Source organism: Neopsephotus bourkii, unplaced genomic scaffold, assembly GCF_033783945.1.
Source record: "Neopsephotus bourkii isolate Nb327-2 ecotype Australia unplaced genomic scaffold, CSIRO-AGI_Nbou_v1 NB_1630, whole genome shotgun sequence".
Classification (NCBI taxonomy): domain Eukaryota; kingdom Metazoa; phylum Chordata; class Aves; order Psittaciformes; family Psittacidae; genus Neopsephotus; species Neopsephotus bourkii.
In genome coordinates, this window is record NW_026902105.1 from 12,022,040 (window position 1) to 12,045,506 (window position 23,467).

General features: G+C 42.2%; 2 long non-coding RNA genes across 5 annotated transcripts; both read right to left on the bottom strand.

Annotated features, from left to right (window-relative positions):
* Positions 1-394: 394 nt before the first annotated feature.
* On the bottom strand, positions 395-8,432 carry LOC133223091 (uncharacterized). Of its 3 annotated transcripts, XR_009728459.1 has the most exons (4): positions 8,179-8,432; positions 5,903-5,984; positions 3,879-4,410; positions 395-737 (listed from the first exon to the last, which is right to left on the bottom strand). It is a non-coding gene; the product is annotated as an uncharacterized LOC133223091 (long non-coding RNA). The 3 variants fall into 3 exon arrangements; XR_009728458.1 differs by lacking the exon at positions 8,179-8,432 and having other exon boundaries at positions 3,879-4,014; positions 5,903-6,360; XR_009728457.1 differs by lacking the exon at positions 8,179-8,432 and having other exon boundaries at positions 5,903-6,360.
* A 1,905-nt stretch (positions 8,433-10,337) lies between these two features.
* Positions 10,338-16,134, bottom strand: LOC133223110 (uncharacterized). 2 transcript variants are annotated; one of them, XR_009728467.1, is made up of 4 exons: positions 15,478-16,134; positions 14,531-14,692; positions 10,687-10,776; positions 10,485-10,556 (listed from the first exon to the last, which is right to left on the bottom strand). It is a non-coding gene; the product is annotated as an uncharacterized LOC133223110 (long non-coding RNA). The 2 variants fall into 2 exon arrangements; XR_009728466.1 differs by having other exon boundaries at positions 10,338-10,776.
* Positions 16,135-23,467: the final 7,333 nt, after the last annotated feature.

Consider the following 23,467-nt stretch of genomic DNA (forward strand, 5'->3'; position numbering starts at 1 on the left):
AGGTCCCTTCTAACCGAAACCATTTTATAGTTCTATAAAACAACTGGGAAGCTCATAGACAGAGAAGTGAAGAACACACTGCCAGCCAAGAAGTCAGTGGGAGTGGTGGGAAGAAAATGCATGTGTCTCAATTAACTGATCAGACTCAATTCCCTGCAGATTGCTGTTTAATGGTGTTTCCTTTTAAGATACAAAATTACAGAGAGTGCAAAAAGACCAAGAGAATAATAATCCTTGTGGAATATTGCTATGATTTAACCCCAGTTGGCAACTCAGCCCAACACAGCCACTAACTCACTGCCCCTCTTGTGGGATGGGAGAGAAAACCAGAACAGTAAAAGAGAAAAAAAAAAATCAGAAAAGTAAAAGGCTAAAAAATGACTAAAAGCATGGGCTGAGATAAAGGCAGTTCAATAGGTAAAGCAAAAGGCCTGCACACAAGCAAAGCAACACAAGGAATTCATTCTCTACTTGCCATCAGGAGTAAAGTGTTCAGCCATCTCCAGGCCAGCTGTGCTCCATCATGTGTAATGCTTACTTGGGAAGACAAATGTGATCACTCCGAACATCCTCCCCTTCCTTCTTCTCTCCCCAGCTCTATATGCTACATGGTATGGCATACCCCTTGGGTCAGTTGCGGTCAGCTGTGCCAGTTGTGTCCCCTCCCAACTCCTTGTGTACCCCCAGCCTGCTCACTGGGTGCAGGATATGAGTCAACAATGACACTTAAATCACATCTGTAATGAAGACAAGGAAAATCTGCAACAACCAAGTCTATTGCCTCATGATGTGTTAATCTATTAGCTGAGTAACTACACCATCATCCCTGGCATAAAACCTGCTTACTGTTCCTGACTGTTCTTCATCTAGCCGTCTTGACTTTTACTGTATCTATCTTCTTAGGTAAAATCTGAAATTTTAGTATTCTCACATTTCCAAATTCAAAACCAAAGTTTGCAAGTAGGTTCTTAAGAGATTATAAGGTGCCTTTCATCATTTTACACACTGTTAAATATTAGATTAATTTATTAAAAGAACATATTGCTACAAGAGTTAGTCTTGAAATCATGGATCATCAACCAGAGGTCACAAAAGAGCCACTTAATGTACTCTGTGGACTTTATCTTCTGTGATAATCCTGGAAAACGTTTCACAGTTAATTTTAATGCACTCTTTGGGTCAGTTTTGAGCTGCAATTTGTCATGCATCATTAATTTACAAATCTAAACAAGACCTGGTATTAATTATTACTTCATAGCAGCCAACATTTCATAAAGCTATAGTAATATTCCTGTTCTTCATCCCTACCTGCAAGCATCCAGCTGCTGAATATTTGGTACTTGGTTCTTATTTTGTCTCATGCTTTGAATTTGTTCGTCTGCAATAACCAGGAAAAGTACTGCAATATAAAGCATGCAGTTATGATATTCATTCTTTAACCTTCTGTGTGGTATTTGACACCCACAGAGATTTTCCCAGCTCTGGGAATTGTTGAGTCAATGTTGTCTCAGCTACAGACCAGCAACCATAGCTAATGTTTTCAAAGCTGTCAGAAGCTGCGCTCTTAAATCCATTATTTATACCCTCAGATAAAAGCGATCTGATTTTTAGAAACATAAAAAACTCAATAAATTCCCAACTGAAATCAGTGAATATTAATTACTAGCAGTCCTAATTAGCAAAGAGAAACAATATATTGACTCTCATGTATTTGTGCCTACTCATACCTCTTTAACCACGACCAGTCTGGCCCAGACACTCCCATTAAACAGCCTGTTACATGAGAAAAAGGGTTCTTAAATTTGAGATTCATATTTCACAGCAGTAGCCAAAGGGAGACACCGTAATCCAGGTCATACCAATAAATGAGTTGCAACCAGTGTCTCAGAGAACAGATGTCTCATAGTTTAGAGATGCATGTGAGGGGATAAAAATACCAAACTGTAACACTAACATGGTTCTAAGAAAATTTCTTTGAGAATGTTTTAATTCTAGAGCCAACCAAAAGCTTTACAGACTGATAAATGGAAGAAAGAGGGGGAAGACTATTGTCAAAGAATGCCTGGAGGACACGGTGGGAGAGGTGAAGACTCCTTCCTGCCAGGCAGCTTAGAGTTGAGGGGCTCTTCCGTCACTGCAGTGACTCCTTGGTCTTTCCTTGGCCACCCTGGCCCTCCTTCCTGTTGCTGCAGGACACTGAGGTGAAGGCTGCAAGTACCACACTGATCTCCCAGGCCTGTGGGCACAGAGCTTTCAGCCACTGCTGATGTTGCAAGGGGAAGGAGAGCAGGAGGAAAGCACACCACTGTTGGTGAATCTTCGAATCATAGAATAGTCAGGGTTGGAAAGGTCCTTAAGATCATTCAGTTCCAACCCCCCTGCCATGGGCAGGGACACCTCACACTAAACCATGTCACCCAAGGCTCTGTCCAACCTGGCTTTGAACACTGCCAGGGATGGAGCATTCACAACTTCCTTGGGCAACCCATTCCAGTGAAGATATATCCTTCTTCACCCTGTTTCCAAACAGCAGTTTGCAGGAGGTACCTTCATCCTGCCTTGGAATTTGGTCTCTGATTTAGCCTTCCCCACCTGTTCAAGCTGCCTGGGTTTATGTTTCCTCTGCACCAGCAGTAGTGCAGCCTGCCCAGTGTGGCTGACCTCAACTGGCAAGCCTACAGCTGAGAGTCTCATGGTGATAGGCTGTACTTTTATATCAAGAGCTGAAATAACAAACTCAGTTCATGCAGGGGGCAGAGCTTTGGACTCATCTCTGCTTGAGAGGCCTGGTTATTTATTAATTATATTTAAAGTTTTATAACAGCTTAAAAGGAATGTGAGCCAGAGGCAACACTTCAGTGAAGCCTCCCTTGTGCAATGCTTGTGTAATTCTCTTCGTTTAGTGCTGGTTTGTGCAGCTATGGAAAGCTCCAGTCTGTTCACTCCTCTAATGACTCCGCTGGTCCTGGTGATTTCTTCACCCTTTGACAGGAGAGTTCTGGCAGACAGACCCCCGCAGAGCACTACTCTGTTGTGAAATCCCAGTGCACGGAGTCCAATGGGCACACCAATGCAAAATCTTGCCCAATCACTTCCTAAGGAAAATCTGCAAGAAAATCTGCCTTTTGATACCCACTCAGCAAGACTGGAAAGAATGCTTTGCAAGCTACTTCACTTCTCCTTGAAATCCCAATTGCCCTAACAAGGCAAGTGTGGTTGGTAGAGTGCAGGATCCACATTTCTGACCCAGAGCCTGCCAAGATTAGAGTACTAAAGTGAATGAGTTCAGGTTAGTTAGGAATTCATGTATACTGTCTCTTTGGGTTGGGAAAGAGCTTCATAAACGTAAGTATTATTTGCCATGGCCTTTTACTTGGTGCATAACAACCATTTACTTGGTAGTAGGCAATTCTGAAGTAGAAATTCCCTGGTGTGAGTGAATTGGACTTCAAACCACTCAGGATGGAGAATGGAGTGAGGAAGCATCTGATCTCTTCTCCCAAGTAACAAGCAATAGGACAAGCAGAAAAGACCTCAAGCTGTGCCAGGGGAGGTTTAGACTGGATATTAGGAAAAATGCTGGATCAGTGCTCAGGCACTGGACCAGGCTGCCCAGGGCAGTGGTGGAATCACCATCCCTGGGAACATTCACAAATGTTCTGTGCAGATGAGGCCCTCAGTGACATGGTTTAGTGGTGGTCTTAGCAGTCCTGGGGTAATGGTTGGACTTAATCTTAAAGGTCTTTTCCAACCTAGTTGATTCTACGATTCAAAACTCTGCATGGAATGGGAATAGGTGAGATTGATTTTGGCTGAGCCTATTTGGGGCACAGATAACTAAGGATCGGACTCTGACACAAGGCTACTGGTAAAGGTACCTGGTGTTAACCACTTCAGTAAGCCTGCTCCGGGTATCCTCTGGCAGGGTGAACGTCTCCCATGTCAGGGCAGCTGCTGGCATCTACAGCCACCTGCTGGCTTGTTCCCGAATCCTGGAGCTCCCCGCATGAGCTCCTGCAAGGCACAAAGACAAGACTGGGTGTCAATCTTTCATACCACCAATATCTTTGTAAACAAGCCTCACCCATTTAATTTGAGAGCAACTTCTCATTCTGAACAGATCGTCTGAGATCTTTATTGCCTTTGTGTTCTCTCTCTTTTTATATACGTTCTCTCCTTTTATGTGAGCCAAGAGTTACCTCCAAACACTTGAGGCTTATTAGCTAATGAAAACATTGCAGTTTTGCAAAGCAGATTAGTATAATTATGCCCATTTTACAGCAGAGAGTACTGAGAAATAAGTCAGGTGAAGGTTCAAGGTCTCTCAGGAGTATTATTGGTATGGGCTCTTGTCTGACTCTTCTTGCCTGAACAGTTTGGTACTTGCTGCTGTTTCTTGAGATGCTGGCCCTAAGGAAGGAGACAAAAGCTGCGAGACAAATATGCTGCACCCTTTTAGGAAGTATATGAGGAGTTCCCAGAAATCATTTCACCCTCTGTCCTTCCCTACTGCTGAATTTAGCTTTACAGGAGTGCAAGCAGGGAAAGGCAGAGCTATGAAACCTGACTTAAATTCAGTGTATTGCAGATGTTCTTCAGGTTGTACCTTGATTAAATGAATTTGCATAGCCAGTATTAGCTATACCCTAATGTCTTTAGAAAGGTGTTAATCAATTAAGAAGTGCTTAGAAAATGAGATGCAAACAAAATAAACTAAGGCATAGGAAGGCATGCTTAAGGGAGTGGCTCCTTTAGAGGTTTCTTCAGCTTGCTGTCTGTGGATAAGGTGCCATCCTGCTCCAGCAAGGCCTTATCAACATGAGCCAGTAAGTGACTGCTTTGATTTTAGCAATAAAAGATATTATCTGTGCTTCTTGATTTCTTTTAAATTAACATGCAGCTTTCTGTAGTAATGTTACAGGTTTCATAAACAAACCCAGCAAAGGTAACAAATGTTAATTGGGCTCACTAACTTCAAGTTAATATGATAATCAATGGCTTTTGTTTTCTCCATTTCCATGTTGCTGACTGTGCCATTTCTTCCCTGTTCCTCTGTTCAGTGCCTTAACCCTTCAGTTACCCCACTGATTTATCTTTTCTATCAAAAAAAAAGCACCTTCCTGGCCCACTATGTGTCCCTTTACATCTCTGGCCTTTGGTGCTATTCAAATGAATGAAACAGGAACACCTTATCCTAGAGCTCTGGCTTACTACAAAAAAAGAAGGGGATGAAGAAACAGAGTGTGGTGGCAATAAGGAAATAAAACAGATGGATCTGTAATCTGTATTTCAGTTTCAGTCTCATCTATCCACAGATATCCTTCTAGTAATATCACTGAAAGTCTACTTCCTAGCCAAGGGAGCCTGCACAGCATTCTCATCCTCTGATGTATCTGTTGCCCTTGACACTGCTATTCAATGTTTGTCCTTTGATACCTGGTCACATTGGATGTTACGACTTTTCAATGCTCCTTTCTCTCAGTCTGGACTTTCAACCATCTCCCCCCAGAGCTTTGCCTCCCCCCTCAAAGAACAGCTCCCTCAAAATTTCCTGCTGCCCCTTCCCCTCCACCCTCAGTTCTCTGTCCTTGGGTAACCTCTTCTGCTGAGGTGGATGTAATGATCACCCCTGTGCCAACTACATTTAAAACACTTATCTACTGCTGATCTTCCACACATGGGTTTCACATCTCACTGCCTCCATAGTGCTACATCCTGACAGACAGCTTGCTACCAGGCTCACTGAGATCCAAAAAAAGGAACTCATAAAAAAACAAACCCAACAACACAGCTTTCCCTAGCTCTCTGGCCAGCAGCCAGTGTGTGTGTCAATTTTAATGGCTTTGATATTTAAATTTAGCTCTCTCTTACTGCTGATACCATTTGGCAGAAGTGTACTTACAATATTATTCCCAAAGCTATTCACCAGGCGTCTCTTTGCTACGCTCCAACCTTCCCAGGAATTCATTCCTGGGAATAAAAAACTGTAGGGATGAGCAAACCAACAGTGCTGTCCTAGCTGGCTAAAGAGATGATTTTCTTCTTTTCACTCTCTTCTTTCTGTTCTTTGCATGTTTGTGTGTCAACAAACATCTCCTAGCCAAGAACTGCCTTTGATTGTTCATGACTTATCTTCAGGCTTCTTGGATAATTAATGTGTGTTTTTGTGGTTCTTTCATAGAATTAGAAGGGAGAAAAAAGGAATTTTAGTAACAGGACAGTATGACTACACAGCTGCACTGCTGTATAGTATATATAATTAGTACTACTGAAATGTGGTATCAGGAGCAGATGTATTATCTGCCTGAGAATGTTGTACTTCTAGCTCCCAGATTTGACACTAGTTGTGCCAGGTAGTGCAGACTGGGCTAAAGATTTCCACATGTTGAACGTGTTGGTTTAAGAAGAAAAAAACCCTAAGTTACCTCAGGTACACTCAATAAAGTTCTTTATTTTAGTTTGGGGTTGGGTTTTTTTTAGGAAGCTTCAATACTTCAGAGCTGTGCAAATGTGACCTTCATGTATTTCTTAACTTACGAATTCTTCTTTATTAAGGTTCCTAATTTCTCTGTTGAGAAGGATCTGAGAAATTATTACTATTCAATGATTAATCAATTTATTAGAACTCAATTCAACCTTTTAAGACATTACAGAATGTAGAAGTTGCGCAACTGGGATTCAAGTGATTCTACGTAAATTTAGGTGCTTTTGACCAAAATACAGGTCCTATCGGTTGTAATAAACAAGTAAGTGCCTTTTTAAAACAGAGAATATTAGTGGCAGCTACTTAGATGTTGCCAAAACCTGAAGATGTTTGTCATGCCTTGATACCACCATCTATGTCATTACAGCACCCAGACACTTTGAATTTGGACAGAAACCCCACTGAGATTCAGGTGATGATTTTTTTTGCCCTTCCAATTTCCCCCACAGGATTTCATATGATGTATATGCTGACATGTGATTCCCTACAGCTGTGGCTGAGTCTGCCTCTTTTCCATAGTAGCTCAGAAGTGAGGCATTCAGCTAGATCTAATTCTTCTCCACTTATTATCCCAGGACACTGGAAGTGGCTAGGAAAGCACTGTAATCACCCCAGCTGCTCAGGGAAGTTCTAAACTCTATTTTCCATTAAATGCTTAAATACTAATAAGAGTTGGGCACAACACCCACTTTTTGACTGCTCTAATGACCATACTGTAGTATCACACTCATTTGCTTTCCTTGCCCCGCTGAATATTCAGGTATACCATACAAAGCAGGACTTCCAGAGGGAACCAGAATATCCTGCAGCACTTGGGCAAAGTGGCAGGAAAGAGAAGGGAGTTCTGGACTTAAATGTTCTCCAGAATAATGGCACCTGGGCTTTGGTGTCCCACATCCTGGGAGCCTTACCCGGGCCTGGATGATTATCCTCGCCATTTAGGGAAATGGTCACCTCCTGGCTGTCCTTTGAAAGTGCTGATGACTTTCATTCTATCTCACAGGAGTTCTGCCCAAGAGGAGGATTACACCTCAGTATGTGCAGAATCAGAAGTGTAAACGGTTAGAACACAGGAGCTAAAGCTCCCATTAATAAAGTCTTGTAACTAGTTAATTACAGATTATCTAGATAACCTTTAATGAAAGACTGCAAAAATGTCTCCTTTTTCACTTGTTCCCTAGCCTTTTTTTTGTTCATGAAAGCCTTACAGAGATGCAGATGAGATCAGCTCCTTTTAGCTCCTTAGAACTACCTAGCAAGAATTTTAGCAGAGGATAGTTAAAAAATGCTAATTACATTAATTTTATGTAGTAAATTTGGCAGATACAAAACCTCATTGTTTCTTCCAGCAACAGCTCAAGATTGGTATTTAGCTGTGAAATTACCTATGACTCGTTCTGTATTGCATCATTTTCTTTCAGTTTTTGTTCACAATATAATCCAAAACCTGTTAAATTTAGCAGGCACTTTATTGTTGCTTCTGTTGCTTAACTGGAGTGTTTTTCTCATGGTCCTTTAAAAGCTCTGCAGAAATACAAGCAGGAAAGTTTCAATCTGAGAAGACTGCTTGATGTAAATTAATTATTGAACACATATTAATATTCATAAGGGACCCAATTATCTGTGAAAGTCATCGTGATCTTATTTGCTGATTAGCAAAGAAAACACTGCCATGGTATTTTCGTTAAGCTCACCTTGTTGACCGAAATTTGTGTCAATGAGCAAGTGCAAGGTTAAGATGGAGTAAGAGGATAATTTCACTGGTGATGTCGTAACTGCTGAAGTAAAAGTGACAGAAATGCAACTGAGTGATTTTTCAGCAGGTAAGAATCCTAGTCATAGGATAATTTAGATTGGAAGGACCTCTGGAGGCAGGTTCCTTCAATTCCCCCATCAAAGCTGGGCCAAATTCAAAGTCGCATGCCTCAGGGTCTGCAGGGGACACTGCAGTTAACAAAACATGAGATGGGAAATGCTTGAGCAAATGGGGTAGATATAATTAGGTATAAAAGGCATACTTAAGGGTGGTTCTTTGGAGTTTCATCCAGGGGAAAACTGGCTTTGAAGTCACCAAGCTGTCCTGTTTGGCCAGGTAGTGTTAAACGTAAGCAAGATAAAAGGCTGAAAGCTTATCTAAAATGAGTGCTTTAATTCTGACCACAAGGAAAGGTCTCCCAAATTTTGCTAAAATAAACCTCACACTTCCTAGGAAAATGACTTTGGTTGTTTGGGAACAGCCATGAGTGTAATAAGTAGCAGCTGGGCCTTCTCTAACAATTTAATCAAATAGCCAGCATCCTTCAAAACTTGGATCACTTACTGGAGCACTGCAGAAGTGGCTCATAGGAGATACCTGCCTCCGGTCTCCAGGAATAAGAAGAGAGCTTCACAGCACGAACACGTAAAGAGAGTGGCAAAGCTGCACCATTGTCTCCAGGAGAGCTGGCATGTGGTGAACCACAGCCCTACACACAGAAACATCACCATATAATGAAGCGCAGCTCTTCCTGCTCACAAGCACATCTCTTGGTGCATACTAACACTGCTCTCCATCACATATATTAAAGCCAGAGAGTACTGGTATATTCCTACTCCTGAGAAGGGTCAGCACCTTGATATTTTATCCAGGATGTATTCAACTTTGTTACAGCTCTGCCCACTGCTGTTTATCTGACTCACGCTGAGGGTGAGAATCAAAGGCAAGTGACGTGCTTGTGGGAGCTGGCCTTGTTCAGCAGGGCTCTGCCATCTTCAGGCAATTTTCAGGCTGCCTCTACACAGCAAGAAAAGGCTGAGTTGGTTTCTATGATGCAAAAAAAAAAAAAAAAGTACTCAGTATCTTCCAGGAAAGTAAAATTGGATTTGGTTCCTACCCTTTCCGCACTGAGGCTGTTGCCATTTTCGCAGCTGGGTTAATTTGACAGCTGGAAAAAAAAAAAATGATCATGATGTTTTTGGAACCACTTGGAAATTTTTTTCCCCTATCTGCATTTTTTTGTAAGCCCCAAAATTAGAAGATCAGTAATCTTAGAGATGTGACACTTTGTGAATGCCTAATTTCTCTTTATATTTGCTGCTTATTTTCCTCCCCATGGTTTGCTTTCTGCTTTGAGCCACCCATGCCAGCACAGCCTTACTGACTGTGTGTGTTTCATTATTCTAATCTGATGTATTGGTGATGAAATTTTTGGGATCTGCCAGCTATTCTATTGTCTCATGAAGTGCTCGAACGCTTGCAGTGAAGGATTGAAAAGACTGCCAGTCATAAAAGCCTGTAAAAGCCTGATTAAAAGGTTGTCTTTCCAGTGGCAGCTTTTGGATTCACATAAGAGCCATAGGCTGCATTTTTTGTACTTTCTGAAATGTTTATCAAAGGGTACATTGATTATTTTTGTAACTCCAAGATAAGATTTGGAGGTCCCAACATAAGGCCTCTCCAACATAAGATTTATCAAAAGAACTGTGGGTACAAAGGGAGGATTCTGAATAATATTAATTTGTCATTATAAAATGACTAAGTTCATCTCAAATAGTGTCTTCTCCATGCTTTTTTGAATATAAAGCATCAGAAGATTTAGACTACCTCCTGGAGAAGATTAGCTGGAATAGCCCCTCAGTCAGGGTCTGTTTTCAGTTGAATGGGAATGTGCATAGCCAGAGCTAAGGAAGATAAATTCAGAAAGGTTTTAGAGGTTCAAAAGAAAGAGGACGATGTGTGGCCCATAAGCTATGAACACTCACCACAGGAAAGCCAAGGAAACACTTATGGGTGTGATCTTGAGAAGCTGGTCCTTTCTGGGTCCAGGTCTTAGGGTCACACACACCCACTTTTACAGGTGATTAAATTTGCTACCAGTTTTGGTGCTTCTGCCTACACAGAAACAGGATTTATGCAGGATTGTTTTAACTACACAAGCTTAGACTAAGAACTAAGAACACACCTAATCTGTATCAGCAATTTTCATTCAAGTAGAAAAAAAAAATCTGTGCAAGGCCTTGCATTTGATGACCCACTTGAGCAACAAGGGCAATACTGATTAATAACATCTCAAACGCAAAGCTATTCCATAGCCTTGAAATGTTTTGAAGAGTTGACTTCCAGTTAGCAGTTTGCTCCTCAACAGTCACAGAGTAAACTAGAACATCAAAATACATTTCTGTTTTTCCTCAAGGACCGGAGAACAATGTGTGCAATTATGCACAATGACACAAGACTGAAAGGAGAATTGCTCAAATTGATCTTCAAAGCAGAAAATCTGGGCACAACAGGCAAGCAAAGACACTGAAAAGGCCTAAGGAAGAAAGAAGTGAGAATCAGCAGAAAGTCTGAAAACGGACTAGAAGTCACAAACACGTTTGGCACTGCTACAGCAAAGGCAGGATGCACACAAGGGGAATTTCTACAGAGCTAGTTAGAGCAGGGTGCCCAGACAAGCTGTGGTTGCCCCATTCCTGGCAGTGTTCAAGGCCAGGTTGGACAGGGCTTGAAGCAACCTGCTCTAGTGGAAGGTGTCCCTGCCCATGGCAGGGGGCTGGAACTGGATGGCCTTTAAGGTCCCTTCTAACCCAAACCATTCTATGGTTCTATAGGTGGAAAATTTCAAACTGCAATAAAATGAAACATCCATTTACTTCAGGAAAAGGAAAACAGTTTTCACAGGTGACAATAAATCAAATTAAAACAGGATTGTCTTGCAGCTGCAGGTTCTCCTTTAGGTCTCTGACACACATGCAGTGACAGATTAAATCTGGTTGGCTGAAACTGTACTGTTGCTGATTGTCTGCCAAACCTCTGAGGCAGAGCTAATGCCACAGTGTTTTAAATCCAAAAGCACACTAACCCTAAACACAACTTGCCATATCACAGTAGCCTGAAAACTGTGGTGGTCCAAAAACTGCTTCACTTGCCATTTACACATCCCACGGCAGGGCGAGGCACATATGTGGGGTGGGCTGAATCTGCCATCAGTTGTAATCTGGCATCACATTGTGTTCAAGCATTAAGAATAGTTCTGCTGCTGCCAGAGAAGAGGAAACTTCAGCCAAGAAATTTCACTGGACAAGACAAAACTGAGAAAAAATGTTCAGTCTGACCTGTGAGGAAAAACATACTGAAAACACGAGCCAGCAAAGCTGGAGTTTGTGGGTGAGATCAGTTCTGTAAAAGGTATTAATTTATCTTTAAATATTTAGCCCATCACCTGTATTTGAGAACAGGGTGTAAAGGCATCAAGAAATACCCTTATTCAAGTAACTAACTCTTCTTCTTTATAGCACAGAAACCATTCCAACCTTAGCTAATTACTTCACTCACAGCACAACTTCCCACTAATTCAGACACTCCTTGCACAGTTTGCTTGTCATTACAGTCCCTTACATGGTTTTCAATGTGAAATTGAGACTTCTCCAGGACCACCTCTTTGGTTCTGGTTCCAAATAACAAGATGCCTCCTGGTGTCCTAGGCTGGGGAAGTTAATGGACAGACGTCACTTGACCTTAATGACCATGTTTTGTCTTTGTTACTCTCTCAGTAAAGTCCCAGCACTGTTTTCTCAGACCAGATCTCCCAGGAATATTTGCATTGCTACAGCCCATTAGGTAATTATAGACCAAGATTCCTCAAATGCCACAACATGGCCTATGCTCAGGTTGTGAGTAAATCAGCTTATAAGGCCTAGCAGGAGTGAGGAACAACCAAGACCACAGGGAAAGCTTGGTCAGCAGAGCAGTAGGTACTCTGCATAGGAGGATTGGCTGCTGGGCAACAGGGAGCATCCTGTGTCCGCCCCCCTGAGGGGCAGGCTCTGTGATCCCTCCTTATCCAATCCTACTGCTCCTGGCTCTCCTGTCAAGAGCACCCTGAGGCCCTCTCTCAGTCCCTTTCGATGCCTGTATTTGGCCTTTTGGTAAATAGCAAAGGATGAGGTTCATGTCACTGACATGTACTGCTTTTAGTAGAAGCACTTCAGCTTTGGCACAGAAGCTGTTGTCCAGCAACACGTTGCTGCCTTCTGTCTTGAAACATCCCAGCCAGCGGGACTAGAGGTGGTGTAGGCAACAAAATATTAAAAAGAAAAGAATAAAAGAATAAAATATTTCATTTGGAAGGGATCTACAATGACCATCTAGTACAGCTGAGCTTCTTGACTTTGGCAGGCCTGAGGAGTGAGCCCATGCGAACCACATGAAGTTCAACAAGACCAAGTGCAAGGTCCTGCACATGAGCTGGGGAAATCCCATGTTGATATAGGCTGGGAGATGAAGGCACTGAGAACAGCCCTGCAGTGAATGACTTAGGGATGCTGGTAGACCAGCAGATTAAGGGAGGTAATTCTCCCCCTCTACACCAATCTGGTGAGACCCTATCTGAAGTAACTGTTCAGCTCTGGAGTCCTCAGTACAAGAAAGACATGGACCTGTTGGATCATCTCCAAAGGAGGGCCAGAAACTTGGTCAGAGGGCTGGAGCACCTCTCCTATGAGGAAAGGCTCAGAGAGTTGGGGTTCAGCATGGAGAAGGCTCCAGGGAGACCTTACTGTGGCCTTTCAGCACTTGAAGAGGGCTTATAAGAAAGCTGGCAAAAGACATTTTATTAGGTCTGTAGTGACAGGACAAAGGGCAATGATTTTAAACTAAAAGAAGGTAAATTCAGATTAGCCATGAGTCAGAAATTGTTTACTATGAGGGTGGTGAAATGCTGGAACAGGTTGCCCAGAGAAGTTGTGGATGCCCTGTCACTGGACGTGTTCAAAGCCAGGCTGGATGGGGCTTTGAGCAACCTGATCCAGGCAGGGAGGTTTGAGCTAGATCTTTAAAGGTCCCTTCTAACCCAAATCATTCTATGATTTTTTACATTGAAGCTCAAAGTGTAACAATAGAGAGTAGATGGGTAAGAGATGTTAATAAAAGAAAAATGCTGTAGACAATAAAATGGAAGCAGTCCCCTTTCTGTTGGCTTTTCTTTGTCCATCTGATGTGTTTGCTTAGTTTTTCTCATCTTGAAGTTACTGTATATTGGGAGCTCTATTCACAAGCTCGGGTATTTGCTCATGGAGGAAGCAGTCCCTCCCTTTTCCCAGTTATTCCACTGGCAGAGTCATCTTCATCTTCATTTCATTGTGTTAGCTATCAAGAAGCAACAAACTCATTTTTCCCTTTGAGAGTCAAAGCTGCATTTTGCTTAAAGGCCACCAGCTAGCATTTTCAAATAGGATGTTGTTACACTCACCTGCTACTCTTCTTGTACCATCAAATCTGACATTCACAGGTGTCTCTGCTGCAGTCAAGTACTTAGGTTTTCCATTTGGGATTTTGCCTACTAATTCATTAATTAATATCCCTTGGCATTTTATAGATGCCTACAGGGTATCTCAGGGGCATGAGGAGAACTCCTTCCTTCATTGACTCTATTTCCCTGTCTGACTGATAAACCGCTGGTTTTGAAACCATGAGAGAATACAAATTCATAGAATTAAGTTCCAAGGGGGGAGACACAGTCATTTACACTGTCACGTATAATACAAACCATTTTGTGTCTACTGGTTACCTCTGTATTTAACCCAATTACTTGTGTTGAATACAAGCATAGTCTGTCATTGGCTAAAATACATACAACGTGACACCTCATTTACAGACATAAAGAGATGGCTTTATGATCTCTCTTGAGAGTTGGTGCCAGGCATTAATCACAGTCAGCATGAAACATTTGGGCCTTATTCCTCATTTGGATGACTCTGGATCAGTTGGCAGCCACTGCTGCTTGATTAAAAAAACCCATTGGCACACGGGATTTTTTACCCAAAGGTGTTTCTCTGCTATAATCTAGCCATTTCTCACTCATTTTTTTGACAAATTCAGTGCAATGAATTTCTTAAATCTCCTAGTGATTTTTCCAGTGTAAAAAGTCAGCTGTGGTGCTCTTTTGCTCATTTTTTTCCAATTTTTAAGGTTGATTTTTGCCCTTGAGGACACAAATTCCTACAGGCCATTCTGGTATCGCTGTTGGTAATGCCATATACAGCAGTCATTTTACTTTTCCTACTCACTCTGCTGATTTATACATCCAATGATTACCACTTTAATACCTCTTGCTACAGCACTGTCAAGGATATGCATGTTTAGTGATTTTCACAATTGCTTCTTTCCATGACACAGTCCCTCATTTTATACTGGCTGAAGTGTCAAGAGAGCTTCGAAGACCTGTGGCCCTAAAAATACGTAAAGCATGAGATGAGCCTCAAGTACCCATGAGGTCTTTTACAAAAATTATGCATCAAGTTCTTAAAACTCAAAAGCAGAATAAAACGCTAAAGACACAGACTGAGAAGGTGCAATAAACAGAAATTAGTGATTAAACTGAAAATAAGTTAAACTCCTTTACTCAATCAACTCCTGTCTGACAGCTTTGGCCCGTTTAGCAGTGCAGCTGTGCATCAGACCCCATTGAGAGATGAAATAGGGAGTTTTGGCTTGTAATTTAGCAAATCCCCACAAGAGGGGGATACGAGCCACAAGTAAAGCCTGCTCGTGAAACGCCAGCGGGTTGGTCTGCAATGGGGTATACACGGGAGCTTCGCTTACACGGTAGAGCTACTGGAGGTGGAGATCCAGCCCCAGTGGGCGCTGCTTAGGCATCCCTACTTCAGCTGTTTGAGGATTCAAAAGTAGTCGAAACACTTTCTGTATAAAATAGATGACAATTACATGTATGGAAGTAAACAGTGACAATATTTTATTGGTCACTTCGGCTTTTGAGACAATAGAAAACAAAGTCTGACTTTAGGAAGAAACACAGCAACACAGCAGTAGGATTTGTGTCCATGCCTCTAAAGGAAAACAACCCCAGATATTTCTTTTTCACAGGGAATGGTACCAAGTCCAAACTACAGCTGTCATTTGAGCCAGCATTGTACACGACTGCACCATACAGATCAGTCTTAAAACTTAATCTTATCAAATCATACTTAAATGCACATTTAACCCCTTTTCTTACCTTTTAGGACTTTGTGTGGGCTTTTTCCAAGCCTGAGAGTTTAAAACAAGGAAGTCTAAAGCCTGAGTCTTGTAAAATCTGTTTTATGTGTTGATTTTCAATGCAGCTCCATTCTCTTTTTCTCAGTACTGAGTGCTTAGCCCAGAAGTACTTCTGTAATCAGGACACTGTGATATCTCTGTATCTGCAGAACAAAAAGTTCAATCTTAGGGCCCTGTTGGAATCCTTTATGGACAATCTAGCACGTGTCTATCGCTCCAGCACTGATGGAAGCTGAAAGCAAAAAGCATTCTTGAAAATCATCCTAACTAAAACACCCTGTTAAAAAAAAAACTGTACACCAGGTAATTGCCGCATACGAATTACCCTGTTAAATAACACCCTGAGATTTCACATTTAGGTTGTTGGAACTGGATGATCTTTGAGGTCCCTTCCAACCCAAACCATTCTATGATAAAGTGCTTCCTAAAAGGGTTTCATGTGGGAGTATTCTTCTACACTTTGACAATGGGGCTCTAGAACACGTAGACAATGACCATGCTCTACCATGGGTAGAGAGCTCATGGAGACACTGCTTATCCGACCAGTCCTTGCTGTGTACCTGCTAACCACCATGGTTTTTGCTTGCTTTCAGTGAATGAGTCAAGGAAGGGAGATTACCCAAAGTGTGAGTCCTCTTGGTCTTCCTCCAGTCCCCTGTGCCCATGTTTATGTATCTTGTTCTGGGCAGTGAGGATACAGACAGCAGCTCTACAAAACCTGCTCTCTGTGGGTATAGAGAGGATGTCCATTGCCTGCCCCACACATCACTCAGATGTAGGCCAGGAAGGACCATCTGTGAGCTTGATTCTGCTCATTAGCCTTGACTAAGCTGAAAGAGGCTGGCAATCTTGAAAACCAGACTGGTCTTATATGCACAAGAGCAAATTTGGGGGCCAAGGACCTGCCCTAAGCTAGAGGAGTCAGGATGCATGGAATATGGACTTGGCATTGACAGAAACACATGGAAGAAGCTGGAGCAGAGACAGAGCTAGAGCAGGACATAGGTGGAGATAGGTGGCTGTCTTTGCAATCGTAGCAGTGCAGCAGGCTTGAGCCATGGGTGTCTCTCATCCAAGGGCAAGATTGACATAGAACAGCTGAGTGAATTTGAGTCACTTTGATCAAGAAAAATCATTAAGATGTGAAAAACCACATGAGCTAAAGCCTCACCAACAGAGAAAAGTAACAGAGGTGAAGCTGTTGAAGTTGTAAAGCATCATAAGGATTTGAGCATAGTTCTAATATAAAAAGTGTAAAATCCTAAAATCAAATCAGGAGGCCAGAATGTTGTCCAGGTGTGCAACAGCCAATTCACACGCAGAGACAAGGTGTTTGTTTATTCCAAGTCTGCACAAAAAAAGGTGTGCTATGTGGTATCCCGCAAAGCTAGCACATCACCCCATGCAAAATTCACACTTATACAGAGTTCAGTTCAGGTTGGTAACTCCCCATAACCCTTCCACCATTAACAACTGGTCAGCTCATTGAATAAGTTTACATCATGGACCCCTTGCCATGCATGCTCAGGGAAGAGTTTTTTCACTCAGGCAGGAGTCTTTTGACCCGTAGACGTGATTTTTAGCATTAGAATGAGGCTATAATGAAAACACTCCCTAATGGGACTCCCTAAAGGACTCCCTGATCATGTGGTGCTGACACATCAAAGTTATATCTTGCTGATTGATGTCCATGTGTTTTCAAGATGTACCAGTCTTCAAGGACAGTCTCTCCTGATTAGAGATCCGTTGGGCCTGTTTCTTCATCTGCCTACACAAGCCCAAAGCCTCCTCCATGGGTACCAGTTCTCTTCACTGGTGTTGTTTTCAGATCATCCTGACCTTTTAGGAGGTCTTTGTATTTGTTCAGGCTGTTCCATAGTAATACAAGCTCCAATTTTTTCACTATATGCCTACAACAAGACGCAGCTCAGCAACACTGCAGATGTCTCTGCTCCACAGAGCAATGGAGATCAGCCTCTCCCCACCTGACCGATGCTCTTCTGAAAAGCAAAGAGCCACAGGGCATCTTACCCAGGGCAGTGAGCATGTGCTTAATCGAGCAGTTTACTAGTCCTAGCTCTGTATTTGTTATGTATTTTGGCTGAGAAATTTTTGAGCTTTGCTTTCCAATTGTGTTTATCCTGCTTGAAGAGCTTTTGCTTAGAACAGTAAGTTACCCAAAGTGGTCTCTGGTACTCTCATCTGGTCAGGGTGAACTGCTGTAAAGATCAGTTTCATCAAGGAGGTGAAGTGAGAGCTGAGAAGTGCCACTAGATTAAGACTGGACTTGAGAGGAAAATATTCAGTTCTCCGATCCAAAAGAGTACTTGTCTGGGGGTACTTTTTCTGGTTTTTAAAGATTCAGAAGCCATTGCACCTTCTAATGAAAAATTAAGGGTAGATGCAGAAAAGACTGAAAAGAAACCTGGAAAATGGGTGACAGGGAAAATATACAGAACTGAGAGGAAAAACTTACCTCCACCTTGGGATGAATTTTCAGAAGATTTTATCACATGCTCCTACAGTGTAAAGAGACAATCTTTGGTTTACAAATCAACCAACTTGATAAATGGGACTTGCCAACTGGGTGGCTTCTCTCCACCAAGTTTTGCTGTAATTACAGGTTCTCCCCATTTTTACTGCTATTTCCCACCCATAATTTTCAGTCATAAACTTTACCTATCCTTGACATTTATAGATGTCAAATGACTTACATATATAATACTTCTATTGGCAAGCAATTTTTTTTTTGTTATGCAGTCACGTGGAATTTAGTATGTGGCAATTAACCCTTGGGTTTGCTCAGCAGTAGGAAAAGCTTGCTCATAGCAAAGTTGATGTGGAGTAATCAATACCTAGTAAGTTGTTTTGGGGTTTTTGTTTACATGTTGCCCAGGGAAGCTGTGAATGCTCCATCCCTGGAGGTGTTCAAGGCCAGGTTGGACAGAGCCCTGAATGACATGGTTTAGTGTGAGGTGTCCCTGCCCATGGCAGTGGGGTTGGAACTGGATGATCTTAAGATCCTTCCCAACCCTAATTATTCTATGATTCTACGATTTGCTAAGCTGTCTCTGCTGTTCCCTTCTGGTTCCCTGGCTTGTCTTCTCCAGCTGCCCTTGAGAACTCGCCTGCTCTGAAATTCTAGTGCATGGACACTGTTGATGTGGAATTTGCAATTCCACCTCATGGGAATTCATAAATATAAGCTGCTTTCCTGTTCATGAATTTAGCGCACCTCTTGCTTCAGAATTGCTCCATACTGAACTTGAAGAGTTGGTTGCCTTCTGGATGAATGTAAACTCCAGCTATGTAGAAACAAACTGCTCACAGAGCAAACGACAGAGAAATGGCCTCTGGGATCCATAGTAGGTCTGCTGTAAAGAGAAGAAACTGTTTGGATTGCCTGTGGGGATAGACACTAGAGAGGCTGATTTCCTGTTCAATGCTGTGTAACTGTACAAAAAGAAAGTTTAATTTTTTTCATAAATGCCACTGAAATATCAACATGCTTCTCCCCCCTGCTTCTGCCTTCTGGTTCTTCAGCCTCTGCTTCCCTTCCCAGTACCTGCAGCATGCCTGCTGTCTATTAACTGTATTCCTATGTCTCCACCTTCACACTGCAAGCCTGAGGACTATATATGCCTATAGTTGCTTGGGTAAGCATTTGGCTGTCTTCAGCAAGGCACGGGTAGGAAATGTCTAGGAACGGATATTCAAAATCAGAGAAAACCACAAAATACCCTCACTGCTGGTGTGAGGATTGGGATTTTAAAAACATGAAGTTAGCCTTTCCCTTTCCTTCCTGCTGTCACAGTCTGCTGACTTATGACGATGGGTATCATTGACTGAACACTTGCCCACTCTAGTAAGAAAAAGAAGCAAACTCATTGATAATGTATTAAAAAATCAGTGTTTTATCTAAGAAATAAAATGGTAGGAAAACAGACAACCTACAAGGAAAACAACCAAGAAGGCGACAAGTGCTTATAGATGTAGCTGTTGGGGCAGACTGTGTCCCCTGTATGCACTGTATTCCTGTATGTAATCCTGTATGTTGCCTGTACTCCTCAAGACCAAATAACTTTACAGTCTGGACTCCTCAGGCATCACAGCTCTGCCCCAGAGAGGTGCCCTCTTAGACACTCTGTGCTATCAGACTGCAAAGAACGTAATAGCTACTGCCTTTCATTCCCTAATTATGTATTAATGAAACAAATTATTTTACAATCTTCCTGCTGAGATAGAGAGAAAATATTGCTAAACATCCTTTTGAACGCTCTATAAATACAGGGTGTCATCAGGATGAACTTTCATGATGTGCTGCATAATATTTTGAAGTTCTTAAGCTTGTTCTTGGTCCTTGATCCTTAGAGAAATTCCAATTCATGGATTACACATATATTTGATGTACTTTTCTGTTGCTCTGAAATTAGGCTATTTTTTTTTCCAACATCTATTAAAAACACAGGGAAAACATCTGCAGAGTTCTTCATTGTGATCAGTCTTGAAAACATTCAGCTGCACTGCACTACTTTGTCAGAAAAATGAATTAACCACCCAACTCCTCAATATAATGAAATCCCCACATGAAGAACAGTTGTATTCCCTCACACACCCACTGGCATATGCACAACAATTACAGCTTTTCATGCAAGTGGCCTCTTGCTTTAAAGCTCTAATTCTGAATAATTGCAGTTTCATATAATCGTCCTTCTCAATTGCCATTGCCCTGGTTTTGGCCGGGGTACAGCTAGTTTTCTTCCTGGTAGCTGGTGCAGTGCTGTGTTTTGGCCTTAGTCTGAGGACAATGCTGACAACACACTGATGTTTCAGTTGGTGCTGTCCATGGACAGCAAGGGTCACTCATGCAGTACATGCTGGTCAGTTATGTGGTATGTAACCAATAGGTCTGATACCTCAGATACTGGTCCTGATGCACATGCTGCTTGGATAGTTGTGACTATGAACTAGGGGCATCTCTTGTGTTTTATGGGTCTGCATCTTAAGGTGGCACGCAGGGGACACCTGCTTCTGCACAACTGGCAAAGTCTTCACCAAGTGATTTATTTTGTATACCCTGGAGTTCAGTCAACCATTTCTGGTTATTCCATCATCACATCACTGCCCTGCCAGCTGCTGCTTGTCAGCATTTTGCTGAATGAAGCTGCTTCTGGAGAAGGGCTAAGATCAAAGCCCGCTGAACTCCAGCCTCTTCTCTGGTGTCTGTCTTCGTTGTGCAGTTGTTATGGAATTTTAGAAATTCTTGCTTCAGCCTGTTCATATCTGCTACTGTCAGATTTAAATCATTAAAAGGGTTGGGGTTGTTCAGCCTGGAGAAGAGAAGGCTCCAGGGAGACCTTAGAGCAGCTTCCAGTGCCTAAAGAGGAACTGCAAGAAAGCTGGAGACAGACTTTTAACAAGGGCCTGTAGGGACAGGTCAAGGGGAACAGCTTAAAACTGAAAGAAGGGAGATTCAGATTAGATATTAGGACGAAATTCTTTACTGCGATGGTGGTGAGACATTGGAACAGGCTGCCAAAGAAAGGTGAGGATGCCCCATCCCTGGCATTGTCCAAGGCCAGGTTGGATGGGGCTTTAAGCAACGTAATGGTCTATTGGAAGGTGTCACTGCCTGCAGCAGAGGGGTTGGAACTAAATGATTTTGAAGGTCCCTTCCAATCCAAACCACACTATGATTCTATGAAAAGACGTTTCATAGTAGTCATCTTGACAGTGCTTTACAAGTGAAGCAAGATGTTTCTTATTCTACAAACAAAATTCTTGACAAAGTTCAAGAACGCACATAAATGCAAGCCAAACAGATTGTTTTGTAAAGCTGGAAAGTAAGGCCACAGCAAAAAAAAATCAGTTCTATCTAATTCTCCACAGCAATCCCTTCTCATTTACAGTAAAGTAAGCAACAAAAGATAGCTCTTATGCCAACAGAGAAATGCAAATATGTTGAGCTCTTCACTGTTGCCAGGACAGTGAAAGTAAATGAAGAGGTAGTGGAGAGCCACTTTTGTTGTCTTGGCTGGAAACACAGAAATGTTCTGGTAACATCTGAGCTTGAACAGATGCATCTGTGAGTGCTGCTCTCAAACCCAGAATCCTGTAATTGCTTCAATTCCCAGTACTAACCACTCTGAATTGAACTACCAAGAAAAATGACTCACAAATCACACAATCCCGACAGACATTTTGCATGAGTATTTCATCAACAGAAGGTGATTTCTTGGGGTGGAAGGAGAGCAAGCATGCAGTTTTATTGGTCATCTAATAAGATCTAATTACAGCCTGCAGCTGTAATTAGAATCACCGACAGTCAGTCTTTCCTGTAGCAGCCATGTACTACTGCCCTCTGCTCTGGCTCAGGGTGACCTGCACAAGACAGAAAGTTGATGTTCTGCAGTGAGTTACACTTCTGTGTTGTCTCCGAGTCGACACAACCTTACAGCTGCATAAAGCAGGATCCACAGGGGGTAAAGATATGGTTTGGGTAGTTTGCAGTAAAGTGGAAGATGAACTTTAATCTTACAATCATCATACTATTATCTTCATTCACGTAATTCTGCTTTGGTCTGTTTTCTTAAAATACATTCTTCTTTCTGTTAGCCACTTCAGCTTGTTCTGGTCCTTGGTACAGTTCTGACTTTGCACTTGCATTGCTCTGGTATTAGTTGTTGATTTATACACATCAACTGACATTTCTTAGTCTTTAGAAGGTTTGTGTTGGTTTCAGTAACTTAAAGACTATAGTTCTTCTTGTGCTTGGTCTCTAGCATGAAATGCCCAGAAAGGTTGCACATGGTCTAATTTGGTCATACAACATACTGACTGTGGACTGTGTCCATATGGACTGTGGAGCTCAGTCCATAAAAAAGTCATTCTTAATAGGTACAAGGAACATTAGTTCACTATACATAAGAAATCAAGTGCAGATGTATTTAAGATGTTCAGTCTCAAGTGGTTTAAATATAAAAGTTGCTGGCAGCTGTAATAACCCTAGTGCAAACTGGAGAAAAGCAGCTCCTGCTGTGAACATGATATTACAGGTAGATGCCAATAATTATGGATGTCTCTGCTACACCTGAATTCATTTCATCACTGAAAGAATAACCATCGTTCTTGGATGAGACCCATGTCTTTACCATATAGAGAAACCTGGGCTTAATCTCTTTTACATCACAGGATCTTTACTTCTAGCCTGAAATGGCTCACTACAAGAGATATATTGAGTTGCTGGAACAGGTTCAGAGAAGGGCAACAAAGCTGGTGAAGTGTCTGGAACAGAAGTCTGATGAGGAATGGCTGAGGGAGCTGGGGTTTAGTTTGGAGAAGGCTCAGAGGGGACCTTATTGCTCTGATGGAGTGAGGTGGGGGCAGTTTCTTCTCCCAGTACCAAATGATAGGAAAGGAGGAAATGGCCTCAAGCTGCACCAGGGGAGGTTTAGACTGGGTATAAGGAAAAATGTCTTCACAGAGAGGGTGCTCAGGCATTGGCACAGGCTGCCCAGGGCAGTGGTGGAATCACCATCTCTGGCAGCCTTCACAAACTATGTAGATGAGGCTTCAGTGATGTGGTTTAGTCATGGTCTTGACAGTCCTGCAGTAATGGTTGGACTTGATGATCTTAAAGGTCTTTTCCAAACTAGTTTTTCCTATGATTCTATGATCTGATGAATAAACCAAAGCCCCTTCTCCCACTGCCTCCCATTCTCACCTCCCATTCATTCCAGTCTACCAAATTGTTTTCAGACTCCTTTTTACTGCATGGGAAACCACTGAATGTTTTTTCCCCTATGTGAAATCGAGGCCATTTTAACACTGCAAGGTCTTACCTCCTTTTGCTCCATTGGCACACTAGGTTTTGCCCGTTCTTTTACCAGTTCTGCCTCGAGTGAGGCCCTGACTTGTTTCATAGCATCATCATTTTTAAGCATTATAAT